Source organism: Megalopta genalis, unplaced genomic scaffold (assembly GCF_051020955.1).
Source record: "Megalopta genalis isolate 19385.01 unplaced genomic scaffold, iyMegGena1_principal scaffold0153, whole genome shotgun sequence".
Classification (NCBI taxonomy): domain Eukaryota; kingdom Metazoa; phylum Arthropoda; class Insecta; order Hymenoptera; family Halictidae; genus Megalopta; species Megalopta genalis.
In genome coordinates this window covers 395,154-410,220 of record NW_027476222.1, presented here as the reverse complement: position 1 = coordinate 410,220, position 15,067 = coordinate 395,154, and the positions used below count along the sequence as shown (strand labels likewise).

The 15,067-nt window shown below is 35.3% G+C and overlaps 1 long non-coding RNA gene across 1 annotated transcript; it reads left to right on the top strand.

The window, feature by feature from the left end:
* Positions 1-531: 531 nt before the first annotated feature.
* On the top strand, positions 532-14,833 carry LOC143262590 (uncharacterized). The gene is made up of 2 exons (XR_013036343.1): positions 532-939; positions 5,868-14,833. It is a non-coding gene; the product is annotated as an uncharacterized LOC143262590 (long non-coding RNA).
* Positions 14,834-15,067: the final 234 nt, after the last annotated feature.

Here is a 15,067-nt window from a genome sequence, read left to right as displayed (position 1 = left end):
TAAAAAGCAATTTTCGATTGAGTTATATATAATATATATATATATATATATACGCGCTATAGTCACGTATAGCGTATACAGAAGGATCAGTAATCAACGCAGCCATCGAGAAAAACGTGAAAACTTAATCCAGCTATAGTATACAGTAATAGAAATAAGACGTAAATTTGTTTGAATTATTAAATTATTTTAAATAAAAAATATATCTAGGCTATTTTTCTGCAATTTGGTAGTTTTTTTAATATAATAGTTTATTTTTTTGTTTTGTGGAAAGCATGCTTTTTGTATCTTTTTATCTTTATTTGCAAAGTGATTCGTAAGTCTTTTAACAAAATCAGGGAAGAAAGAAATTTTGTGGCTGGAAGAAAAAACACTGCATGTCACACATGTTTTCACTTTCGAGATGTTTGTCCTTTAAAGTTCTGGCCACCAATTCCTTTCTTGGTTTTTCATTTATTGAGCTCATCGTATTTGCATAAACTGAAATTTCTTGAAATTGTAACATGTTGCGGTATTCTCTACAGTCACTGAATTATGCCGCGAGATCTAGGATGCTCGGAGCGTGGGCTGATTCGAATGGTGCCGGCCCTGAGCAACGGCGAGTGCGCGTAGGGTTTGTGCGTCGTGCCGAGCCGTGAGTCTGGGGAGTGGGGAATGCCTCGTTTCTGGCTGAGGAAGCGATCTGCCGAGAACGAGGATCATTGTCGCGTAGACCGTAGCGTTGGGTGTTTGGAAGAAATGAGTGTAACTGTGACAATTCGAGCCGAGATTAATTCATACGGAGTGAAAGAAGATAGCCGCTAAAGACCATAGGGCAGCAGGCGAAATAATAAAGGACAGTGTTGACAACAATTGCCAGCGACCGTCCCAAAGATATGTGAAGACTAATGACCGGCCAGGAGCCGCATTCGTAACTGGGAATTTCTGGTCAGTTTTTCGGTAAGTCTCATTATCAGTACGAATTTCTCCAATTACATTTCGATGACTCTGTTACTTTCTCTCGGTTGGAGTAATTATTCGGTGCGTTACGCGTATAGCGTCTCGAGAAAGCTTGTGAAATGGGAAGCACGTGTCTTCCACGTGGGCAATCGGTTCTTGCGAATATATGGCGTCGCGGTCATATTTTAGGTCGAATATCACTGTGACACGATCTTAGGGGCTATTTGCGACCATTTCGCATATTTATTGTGACTCCCATTAATATTAGGACTACTTTTAAAACGCCATAACTTGCTTATAACTGAACTGAGCAGCTTGAATTTTGTTATTGCTTAGAATGATTAAATAAAATAATATATAACGAAATATATATAACGAAGATTTAAGAAATGTATTTCGTAGATCTCGGTAATTTATATTCATGTTGAAAATTTCAGCGGAATCGGTTGATTTTGGTATAAGCGGTAAACAATTCAAGATCGCAAAAATCGCAGTTTTGTCCTGATTTTTAATATTTCCGTCCAATAATTGTGAGAAAGTTGCTGTTTTAAAATTTTTTTAATGCTCGTAACTATGACCTTGCGTTAACTGATTTCGATGAAATTTTCGGCATGCATGTAACTTATCGAGATCTACAATACGTATTTTTTAAAATTTTCGTTATTATTTTCGTCTTAAAACTTAGATAGAAAAGTTAAAAACTAGAGTTTTTCAGTTTGTAACTGGTAGGTTTATTTGAAGTGCTCACCTCTTCCCATCTCTTTATACACTGCGTTCCACTCTCTTTTCTTACGATGTTTCTAATACATTTTCTTTGCAATATGTAAGCTTATTTTCTAATAAAAGGAATTAATTGTTTCTGAAGCGTCTATTAATTTCAAATTTTTCTTCACTACAAAGCACCACTCTTTTTTTCTTTTCGTTTGATTTGTGAGAAGACGTAATGAGAATATAGGTTCTGGACGAATCACATAGATACAAGTAACAGAAATAAATCGTTACTTATCTTACATTCTACGCAGAAAGACTATGTTAGAATTTCTAACTAAGAAACAAAAACAGTGTGTTGTATAATGGGTATATCGCGTAGACTGGAGTTGGATAAGAGGAGCATCGTTCCTGACATCCAATTGTTGGTAACGGGTTACTATGTTGGATAAACACAGTCCAGATAAATGGTGTTTTACTAGTTCTTCTATCATTAGTCTTTATTTAAGATCGATGTCATTTTAAAATCTCTATTTTATACGATTTTATGATTTGTTTATAGTATGTATTTTTTTTGTTGCAACTTGAATGTCCGAATTATATATAATATGTATTATATATTATCAAATATTTCAAGATTTACTGAAAAGTATTTATTTAATATTAATGTTTTACAAGTACTGTATAAACAAGGATTCGGACCTGGACAAACTAATCAGAATTGCTTTGGAACCGTATTTTATTAGGCTTTCTTCAATTTATTTTCTTTATTACATCACCGCTCAATGCTTCATCCTGTAACAAATGATAAAATGTCATGGTTAATAATAAATCAAAGACCTATACGTATAAACTGTGAATCGTTTAATAAAGTTCGATGATGTATCTGCGCTGTTGTCTGTTTTTGAGTTGAAGTAAATTACCTCTCAGATGTTACACCAACAGAACTTTTATGACTCATTATTTCTATCGGTTTCTTTGGTTTTGTTACATGCTCCACTGCCATTAGCTTTATCTGTTTTTCCGCTTCATCTTCATCGTTACTACTACTGTCAATAACTATTATCTCGTCATTATTAAAGGGTTTTACCGGTCTGTTAGCGAATAATATTTGCATCTATAAAATAGCATGCGAAATATAAAATATATAAATATAAAATAGCATCTGTCAAATCTAATAGTATATTATCATTTTTAGATAAGTTTGTTTGCAAGTATACATATATTTCTGTCTTTTCTTTTTGTGCTTCCTTCTTTCTCTTATCACAACAACTTTTAATTTCGTTCCTGATATTTCCAATATCTGCAGTTGTTCCACTATTTTCCAAACATGCCACAAGTTTTTTTATTTCACGGCTATATGTACAGAATTAATAGTAACAATACAATCGAGCTTATAATGGCAAATCAATATTTTGAAATATTACATTGTATATGCTTTACCTCTGTAGGTTATTAAAAGCGTTAGTGTTATTTTTGTTAACAAATTTACCTAATGCTTTATTTAGATCATTCACTGTTAGTATTGTTCATAGGTTTTTACTTTCATCCAAACTGATGAAATGATGATCTTTTTAGTTTTGCTTGTATGGTTTCCACAAAACCTTAATTCTCCTAATTAAAAAACCAAACAAATTTTACCTTCGAGCACCTTGTAGAATATCGCAATTTTTGTTTATCTCAGTATAGCCCATAATCTCAGCCATATCCTGGAGTTCATCACTAATACCGTCAAAATCAAGCGACAATCGCTCCTTACCGGAACTTCTTGTTTTACAGAATACAATTAATTCGTGAGGATTAGCAACTTTATCACAATATTTCTGTGCCAATCTAAAATATACATATTATTTATTTCCATTTATTACTTGTATTCGTTAATGTACTAATAAAATCTTAACTCGTCGAATCGAACCGTTCTTTATCTTTCAAGTAAATTACTTTCAATCGAATATACGGCAAGACCGGTTGCTTCGGCTGATTTGACAATTGTTCCGCAGTACTAGGAATTAATTCATTTTCTATGCGTTGGTCGACGAAATTAAAAATTGATTCTGATAGCGATCTATCATTGTTACTTTTTATATTCGTATCATTAAAGACCAGAGTGTCAAACACAAATGGTCTAACGGTTTTTAATTTCAATTTCTTCAACTTAAACTTATTACCGTTTACGCTAAGCATGCCAATGTGTTTGGCCTTCGATTCGCCCTCGCATAAAGAAATCGCAACCTGTACGTGCGTTTCTTAAGCAGTAGTTTCTTATTTTTTATGCATCATAATTAATAAATAAATCTGAAAATATACCTGTTTGAGAAATGTAGTATTGTCGTTTAGAGATAAACATGTGTGTGATACGACATTCGTGTTCCCCTCCCCACACGACAAAGTCAACAAAAGAGGGAAGGTGGGCTTCCGAAGTATATCCACGTTTAAGACATGGTGCACGTTTTTTATGTAAAACAAACAAATTAAAGCATTTTATCACGATTTTCACCAAGAACTGTATGAAATCTGCAGTTTTTAAAATCTTGCAACACCTGTAGCTCGACTCTGGTTTAACCGATGTCGATCAAATTTTCAGCACGCATATAAGTTACCGAAATCTACAAGAGGGTATTTTCTAAATTTTCGTTATAGGCTCAGATAAAAAAGTTAAAAATCGAGGTTTTTTAATTTCTTCTTTTCATTCCAAGTAATAGCAAAATTAAAAGAAAGCTTTTTAGTCATCGTCTAGTAGACTAATCTCTCTGTCGCCTAAAAAAATTCAAGTCATTTAGTTCAGTTTTGAAAAAGTAATTGCGTTTTAAATGGTGTACGAACACTTTTATGGGCCACTATATATCTATATAAGTTTGTACCAACTACTGCTTTCAATCAGGAAGTGGGATAAATGAATTCGACAACTAAATAGACTGGTAAAAGATAGTATATTACAAGCCTTTGGTATGTACAATTGCATGTATGTGAGTGTAGCGCGGATTCTAGATCGCGCTCTCACTTTGTCGCACTGAGTCGGGGAAGGCTTATAACCTTGTAACGATATACGTACTGGCCCGCTTTTGGTCGCGTTTGGGCGTTTTATATACCAAAATTTTTTTTGAAAAATGGTAATGGGGATGTTCATATTTGCTTCGGTCCCAGAAAATTCGTCATCGCACTTCTCCAAAGGGGGGTACATAGTTCACAATATATATATATATATATATATATATATATATATAAGAGCGAACCCGCCGACTGGTGCCAGCGGGTGTATGCTCCCCTCCCTCCTTAGATGAAACATGTAAATGATTCTTTCAGTCCTTTCTGAGGGCGTACACCTTACACAGATCGCAGATCCCCGACTCCACCACCGATCCAACCCTTTTTCTCGACACTGTTTCCTCTGGTTCGGTTTGGATTGCTTGGTTTTTGACCCTTTCGACCTTGGTCTGGGTAGCTCTTCCCGTGCATGTTTTTCTTTATCCCGATTTGAAATTTTTAGAAAAATACATCTTCCTGTCATGTTTATGTTAAATATGTTATGTTAAATTATGTTCAATTAAATAATCTTAGCAGATCCCCGTTTGCTACGTTCAATTGGCTCTAACTATTTATGACGATGATTTATGGATTATATGTGTTTTTCTTTTTATATATGTGCGTGTGTTGCTGTTAACGGTCATGATGCTACCACTGAGTGACCACATCAATGGTCTTGCCCATTTTTTAATTGTTGTAATGTCTCCAGTTACATTTCGAAATATGTATTCTTCGATGCATTCTCGGCATCGACTAGTGTTTGGTGTTTCCAGGATTACAGAACCATATCCTTCACAATGACAATCTGCCTCACTTATGTGATTTCCTGCGATGGTATGCCAGCAGCCTTCAGGAAATAATTCTCTTTCTTCTGCTGCCACCCCCGAGACCAACATTTTTCACACAATTTGTATTCTTCAGCTTCAAACACGAGTTAGATTTTCCTTATACATTGGCATATTAAGAGATCCTCGCGCACCTCTGGATAATCAGCGGGATTTACTTCATCCTGAAAGTGATTCCAATTTTTAATTTGTGTCGCACGAACTATCGAAGACGAAGGAGTGTTTTAATTTATCCTGATGTTTCGCGATTAGGTGTCCGGTCGCATCTGTTTTTAAAATTGCATTATTTATATCCGACATTTACTATCTCGTATGGCCCGATGTAACGTGGATCGAATTTACTTGTTTCAGGTTCTTTTTACACATGGACGTATTACTCCACCATAAGTTATGTCGGATTAGCTCACTCATCGTAATATAGCTTGTAACGTAATCAAATAAGATCGGCAAGTCGGCATATTTTTTTCTGAGGGGAACACACTACTGGCTGTTTCGTGGTTTTCCCGAAGATTAATTCGTAGGGTGTGAAATTCGTAGCTTCGTGAACGGAGGTATTTATATGAAATCATGGCAAATGGTAAGTAGAGGTCCCATTCTTCATATGACTCGATGTATTGTTTTAGATATTCTGTTAATACAATATATGACTCCTTTTTAACGATCCATCTCGGCAACATGTAACATTAGTTTCCCAAGAAACTAGTGCTTTCATCTATCGAAATGGATTTTGGTGTCCCACGTATTGCAATGAAATGACTCGCGGACGCGACAGCTACTATCATGGCTTTAATATCTGATAAAGCAACTGTTAACCAATACTTTTTAAAATTGTCTCGCATAGTTAAAATGTAGCGATTTCCATTGATTGTTGTTGGAAGTAGTCCAAATGTGTCCATGGCATGTTCGTCAAAAGGTTCCAGAGGTGTGTCCGTAATAATTACGGGTTGACGGGTTTTTGTTCTGATAAGTGAACGAATGAATTCTTGTGAATCTTTTCTCATTTCAGGGCAGTGATATTTTTCCTTTAACCCTTTCGGTACGGAGGACCTGGCCGCGGTTATACATTCGTGGAACGATGAAGTTTTCCGCGAGAGTGGTTGCACTGTCCGACAGCGTAAGCCGCGAAAACATGTTTTGCGGCATTCATAGAAATGAAAATAGAAAATAGAAGCGTGATTGACACTAAACTTTTCATTCGGACCGCGACATTGGTGACTGACGCGGAATTTAAAGTGTTTAAAAAACATTTCTAAAACGTTTATACTGCTTTGTCGTAACCTAAACCAATCCCCGGCAAAAAACCGATTTCGACGGAATCTTATCTCGCGGATCAGATGGAAAGATAGACAAAACAGGCATGGCGCTTAACGTTTTAGAATCATATCTTTTTCTTGATAGTACATTAATTAAAGTAAATGGCATCGATATAAATGATATGGTCCAATATCACAAAATTAAAATAAATAACAAAACTAATAGTGTAACATAATAAATAATAAAACTAATAGTGAAATATAATCAACGACAAAACTAATAGTGTAACTTGGTGTGATAGTTTTCGAAACAAGGTGAAACGCACAAGCCCACACCACCAGCCGCACATACAACACATCTTTGTTTTCGATTTTTCTCCCCCGACTGATGATATATCGAAGGAAAATGTCTCCCTGTGAGCCTTGTGGGATAATTACTTCCTGACCTGCTGCACCGATAATATTCATGATTCTTGTGTGTGTGGTATTTTTCTAATATTTCCTTAATCAACTGAAGGTGAAATTTCGCCATTGAGATTTGTTTTTTTTGTGGTGTGCTTATATAGGCAAAATGCGTTCCACACGCATTTGCGATACCACTTTAAACTTTTGCGCGAGTTGCATCGATAGTACTTATCACCATATCTGATTTATCGATTGTACCCATTGAAGAGTTATAATCTATTACGCCTTTGTAGAGGAGTAGACTTTCGTCTATACATAACCGCTGGTATGGCTGGAATGCATTGTTAAATGATGTTCGTAGCATTTCCACTATTTCATTTATTTTGTGTAAACGATCAGCAGTGTGACCGACTATGTCCGTAAAATGCAACATTTTCAATAATGAAAAGTAGCGATCTCTACTCATAATTTGACTGAATATATCGCTTCGGAGAAGCTTATCTTTAGACCAATATTAATTTAAGGATAGCTTTTTGGTTCGCGTCATTAATAACGACGCAGCAATAAAACAATATAATTCATCCACTTCCATCCCTTCTGAAGCGTTCAAGTGATCCCTTTTGAGCTGTCGACACCAGTAATTGTTTGTTTTTTTCCACAATAAATTTAACTAAATCTTCAGAAAAAAGCAGTCTGAAGTAATCAAAAATTCTCGACGAACGATTTAAATTGTTCCCAACTACTCCCGAATGATGTGGCGTAAAATCATGAATTTTTGGACTAAGCTTCTTTGATGTCCATTTGATGCTAGAAGGAGTATCAATTCGTACTTCAGACTCTTCTGCTTCTTCAGATTCCGAGGTGCTAAGTACACGTGCTCGATTGTTCTTCCTTTTGCGAAATGCTAAATTATATTCATTTTCTTCATCAGAATCACTTTTGGAATCAATGATTTCGTTTATCCATTGTTCTCCTTTCAAGCGTTTTACACTCATCCTGAAGGGAGCTAAATTCAAATTGTAAGTTACACATTCAAAAAATTAACGATATAAGCAAACATTCCAATTTGTTTTTCGTAGCTTATCTATATATAATAAAACATATATATTTAAGGCATGCCCACATAACTTTCCGTGGATGCCGCCAATAGGCGGCGGTAGTATCGAAAGGGTTAATTGATTTAAGGTTTCCGTAACACCCTTGTGACCTTCGATTAATCTACTGCGAGCTTCTCTTCTATTAATTTTCATCGAATTTCTTCTGCTGGTGTGACAATGTTATCCGTGTTCGTAGGTTGTGGCAAAACTGGACTAGTATCTGGTTCGTCTCCATCAGTTGAATTGCTGTTCTCCTGGGATGAAGATTCCTAATCAGGTATAGACTAAGTTATACTTGGTTCTCTGATCTTGGCAGGTGACATTATTGGTAGGTGAAATGGCGTAGATGAGGCGTCTGGGAGATCGTAGGTGAGTGTTGTTTGCATCATTGTTTCTTCTAATCTTGGCTTCGCTGTTATCACAGTTTCATATATCGAATTGCGTTTGCAAAAGATGCTTAGGTCGTCGATATGGTTATTTGGCTATTTGGATCTTTGGCTCTCATCGAGAGTGTAGGTTGTGAATGACTTAAATGAATTTAACGCTGTCTTAAATTCCCACGTTTTCGACGTTATGTTCGACGTTCCTTTCCTATGGCTGAATAATTATTCTTGAGCGAATTCAAAGTACGTGAAAGATAAGCTATGAAAGATATGTCAGGAATGTTCTTCGTATGTCACACTTCTAGTGAGCATTTTCTATGACTTCAATCAACTTTCTACTTGACGTTATTAAAACCCCAGAGTAACCATGAGAAGAAAATAAAATAAAACATTTGTCTACAAATTCCTATTAAAATTTGGACGAAACACGCAATAGAAATTACAAAAATATTAGTTTGCATATCTGCCTAAGTATTCTCCATGTTTTTTATTATGTTGATGTTAGAATACTGGGGATGATTAAAGTAAATTGTTCTTTATTATTAACATTAATACTCTACATTTAACACTATAACTAATTAACTGTCCCATTAGAAGTGCCCTCGCACGCTTCCACTGCGCCACTCTGCTCATTCATCCTGCGCATGCTCACTCACTTGTTTATTCAAAATATGATTTAATTGGCTATTCCAACAGTTGACTTCTATGTCTAGACATTTTCGGAATAATAGAGAATGTTACCTTTCATCTTTTATAATACACTGGTTTATATACACTTGACTAAACCAATTTCACACTAACCGATGATTTTCGAAAAAGAATTTCATAATTTTGGTATTTTAACCAGTTATCTGTGGAATTTAGTTTCAAAAGATCACCACAGGGTGCGGAATTAGAAACAAGCAACGCGACGTGTATACACGTCGAACGCAGAGCAAATGGTACTGTTACACATTTTACGAAAAACGAGGAAGGATTACATTTTTATTTGTCAAATAAACTAACAATTCGTTTCTAAATACGTTATTCTTACTAAGAGCTTGAAAATTGTCAAAAAATAATAAAATACATAAGCAAGAAAAATTAAAGATAGCAAGAATAAACAAAAAAAATAAGGAAATAGAGAGAGAGAGAGAGAGAGAGAGAGAGAGAGTTTACAAAATTTCAAGTTATGTATGTGTGATATGTTTCAAAACACGGTACTACGATTTCACAGGTCGTACAACAAAACCTTGTTTCCTTGTGTTTTCCATTTTTTGAGCAAACGACACATCTTCGGAGAGGATTTGGTTTTGATGGAGTAGCTGGCAGAAAATTTGGGAAATGTTTACCGATGAGCCGTGTTGGTTTTGCGGATTTTGATGGCCGACCAATCTGAGAAAACTTGTTTTTCTTGAATTGCATATTCTTCGACAATTTCTTCCACACATTGTAGTAAAAAGTTTAGTCGACCTAGTTTTCCGCCATTTTTTTTTGGTATAATACATACGAGTTGAAACATAATATCGATGAGGTGGAGAAATATTTTCTTATAGTATTTTTTCATTCTTTTCCTCGCAAGTGTATACGATGCTATGATTCCATCGCTTCTGTCCACGGCGCCCATTTTTTTGTAGAATAATCAAATACTACTTCTGGTTTTCTTACTATCGCGTCACGTTTTTCTTTTTCTACCATACCAGCGGCATGAAATGTACTAAGAAACAGTACGTCTCTTTTATCCCGCCACTTCAATAGCATTATCTTGTTATTATACCGTGTGACACACTGACCCCTATTTAGTGGAGTTCTTTTTATGTCTGGCGGGACCCCAAGTCTGTTTTGTCGCATAGTACCGACAATATCTGTTTTACACAGGTACTTAGTATATTTGCTAGATCGATGCTCATATACCAGTTATCCACATATACCTTATATCCCTGGTGTAATAGGTTGTGGCACAGTTCAAGAACGATGCGAGTACCGGTTTTATATTCAGGATAATTTTGGCCATAATCTGTGTCTTTTCCGGTGTATATGCAAAAATTTCAAATATATCCGGACTGACTTTCACATAGAACAAAAAACTTTATGCCAAAACGGCTCCTTTTAGAAGGAATATATTGTCTCCATGACAAACGTCCTTTCCATAATAAGAGGCACTCATCAACACAAATATCTTGAGTTGGAATATATAAACTCTTGCATTTGTGTTGGATATTTTTCACAACACATTCAATTTTAGAAATTTTGCTCGCACTGATCAAATTTCTATTATCTGCAAAATGCAAAAATTTGCAAAGGAGTAAAAACCTTTCTGCAGTCAACACTTTCGTAAAAAAAGGTGTTGATACACTTTCTCTTCTCGAAAAATACATTTGTAGTGTTGGCTTTCTTATGATACCCTGCAATATCAACATTGCGATAAAACATCTCATTTCATTATAATTTGTCGAATACCAATTCTTCATTCTTGATCGTGACTTCAAAGTGCGATTTTCAACATAATGTTGTGCATACAAATTCGTTTGTTCCACAATAATGGATATGAATTCATTATCTAATAATTTATCCAAATAAAATAAACACTTGTTTCTTGATGATCTAGGCACATCAAACTGTTGTCCGGAGTTTCCAGAAAAACCAAATGGCGGCCTATTATTTTCTTCTGTTTTCCATTCAGAATGTTTGGTTTGGTTCTCTTCTTCTGATTGACTGTCACCGGAAGGTTCGTCATCCAATTTGGATGCACTGGAAGAAGAATCCTCTTCTGACTCATTTTCGCTAGAGCAATCCTCTTCGGTGTCATCACTCTTGTTTTCGTCAGAAGACGAAATAAGACAAGGCACACTTCTTCGCTTTCTGATGTGTAAAATTTCGCCACTATCACTATCTGAATCACCCATCTGGAGGGTAAAATTTAGCCGTTTATTGTATTATTATTATTATTATTGTCGCAGACATAACTTCATACCTGCATAAAGTTATGGAAGTCATAGTCTCGACTGCATAAAAATACAATAATTTTACCGCCCATGGTTTTGAATAATAAAGCAGTTGATAATTATTTATACATATTTAGTATTTTTCATACTTACTTTGTCTTATACTTTATTTGGTAATAACTATGAAAATAAACCCTTTACTTGAGACGCTTCGGAAGCAAGAAAGGGAGAGCTTTTGTTCGAATAGTTCGGATTGTTTCGTTCGTACTGTTTTTCGAATTCCCTGTCTTGTGTAAAAAATGTATAAGATTTTACGTCGCAGAGCACTGCTAACTGCTGACGCGGTTTCTCCGCAAATCAACGCTGCCCGTCCAAATCGCGGGTTACGTGTGTAATTAGTTTTGTTACGCGAGCCCCCCTCCATATGAAATACATAGCGGTCGTATTGGTAATATAAAGGGAACATATCACGAAATAATATTCGTATTACATTTTATTGAGATTTCGAGTTTTCATAGTGAATGGTAATTTTTTATTTTACACGACGAGTATACACGTCAACCGCACCGCAGTAGAGGTTTGGTCCGACGTGTATACACGTCGAGCGCACTTAATTGGTTAAATAATGTTGTACACATAATAAATCTCATAGGTGTACTTTAAAAGTAGCTGAAATAATTCTTTTTAATGATAATATAATAATTAAAATCTCTGTAGTTTCGGGAAAATACTCTTTATATTATACTATATTGTAGTACCACATAGTGTTTGTTTTAATTAGTTTCATTTAAGCTGATCTTATCTTTATTAATAAATATTTAGCGCCATTTATAAAACTTACATTTGTAGGATAGCAATGCATAAATGCCAGCTGTAAACGTGATCATTTTTTTCTATCATTATACTCGAGGTAGGAAAGTTAATTCTTAATTCTATTAATTCAAATGAATTCTGCAGTATTTATGGAGTATTTTTTGATTTCAATAGATCCTTTTGGACATATGTCGCAGAATGTAGCCATCGTTCAGTGATGGTTCGTGAAAGAAATTATTCGTAATGAGACTTAATTCTGTTTGTACTATGCACAGTATTGAACTATAAGAATTATACATATATCTGTTTGAACTGTTAACGAACACGGTAACATAAAGTGTATTTGTATGTATTATAATTAGTTTGCTCGAAAAAATTTGAACGCAAATTGTTATATTAAGCTTAATGTACTATTCATAACTCCTACTATCGTATAGTTTAAAGCTAACGAGAAGACTTTTGCGACGAACGTGTCCGCACTGTGTATAGTCGCCTTCTCGTCAAATCTGAATAATGCATATAGCAGCTTGAGTACGAATCATGCATAATTAAAGTGTGGATAGTAAAGTATTACTATACTACTTTCATGCATGCTATAGCGAAGACAATCTGCAAAATTGACATCACTTCTGTCATCATTTTCTTAAATCGTGGGTTTAAACATCAATGTAGAGTGTTATCAGAATCTGAATCATAATAATGTTTTATGTGAAATATTATATAATAGAATGAACCATCTACATCTGTATTTACGTAACCGGAGGATGAAGTTTTGGAAATATGTAGTACCCGGGAAGGTTTATAAAGTGCAGAAATAAGTTAAATGTTCGACAATTTCCAAAATTACTAGTTTGTTATTCTTCTCAAAATTTCCAAATATGTTGCAAATGTATCTTTTCGTTGGGAAGGATGAATTGGAGGAAGGATTGGAAGGATGGATTGGATAGTGGACTGTATGGTAAACAACGCTGGTGTAATAACACTAAATATATTTTAACCAATAAGATTTGTACAGAGGAGGTTAATGTACAATAGAATGATGAAATGTGATGATGTGTCGTGAAGGTCATGAATGATACGATTAAGCGATCAATTTATGGCTACAAAGCTGTATCGAAATTTGCAAGCGCAGTTGATTGTTAGCGAAGCTAGGCTGCAAGCGCAAAAGTATTACAAGCGTAACGTGAATTGCGTGCACAAGAGCAGAGAAGAATTACAAGCGTAACTACATGTATCTACGTAACAGTAGCTGATAACTGATGACAAATGAAAACTAGCCACGGTCGCGGTGTGAACGCCTATTTATTTCGTTGTGAATATTGAAAACTAAGAAGCACTGAACGTTCGTTACAGTGCACGAGGGCAATGCCCTAACGAACAGCGCTGCATGGGAAACGACGGAAAATAGATAATGGATTTGATATTGGGATTATTGGAAGGATAGCAACGATACAATACATTGCAACGATACAAACAGAAGACTGCTTGACGTGTTTAGTACGGGTTGTCTACCTCGACCGGCGTCGAGCTCGAACATTTGAGCTCGACTTAATGTAAAAGAGCTAACGTCGCGCTAGAGTTCTTATGCATCGATCCAAGTGATACCAGTAAAGAGGCGGTACTCGACTGGCGATCTAAAATTGATCGATTTGATTTTAGACACACGGGGCTATTTTCTTCAGTGTACTGGATCTGTATTGGAAAATTTATAGTTGGGTCGGGTTGTTGCTTGACAAATTTCCAATATTCGGAATCAGCAACGGAATCGCCAACATCTAATTTCACCACAAATGAAGAGTTGCATTAAATGGAACTGATTGTGAATACTCTATTTTTGATTACTACAGAGCTGTGTGCATTCTTGGTAGTGTGCGGAACATTTCTTGTACTAGACGCGCACAAAATAGCTAAAAGTTTCTGTAATGGTTATAATATGGAATGAAGAAAGCAGTTATGTTATTCATAGAAACCAAATTATTCGAAATGCATTAATGATAGTACTACAGCTTGGTTTCAGTAGTCGAAGACAATTATGGCTGGGCTATTAATTATCTCATATCTTTTGATATTGGAGCGATGCTTCTCTAAGTATTAATTATAGGCAAATATAGCCATTTTCAAAGAATGATAAGTTAACTTCACAACTATCAATCTCAATTTTCAAAGTATTTGGGAATAATTGCTGATTAATTCTAGGTTACAAAATTTCAAATAGTGTGATGTACATAACAAGAAATGTAACCTGCAGTGGATACATTTTCAATAAACGGGCAACAAATATTAATCACATAATGAAAAATACCAAGATTGCACGATTCCTAGTAAACATTCAAGAGGAAATATAGAAAGCAGGAATTTGCTTGCTTGAAGATTTACGTCTTTATCGTCAACAAAAACCGATTGGATTAATATGGAGATTGAGTGATGCAGTTTTCATGTCAAGATTCACGCCAGTGTTCAGCAGATATCTAGAAGACTAGTTCTTCTGCTTGAGACTTTGTATGCGAGGATTTGAGGATTGATTTTGTATCTTTCATACCGAACTTTCCTGAATTTGGTTAACAGTCTGAAACATTTACTTCTCGGGGTGAACGGGATCGGAAGTGTTTGTGCGAAGTCGTGTATATTATCTATGAATCAAATTGTGCAGTAATGACACCAAAAGTCATGGAGAAG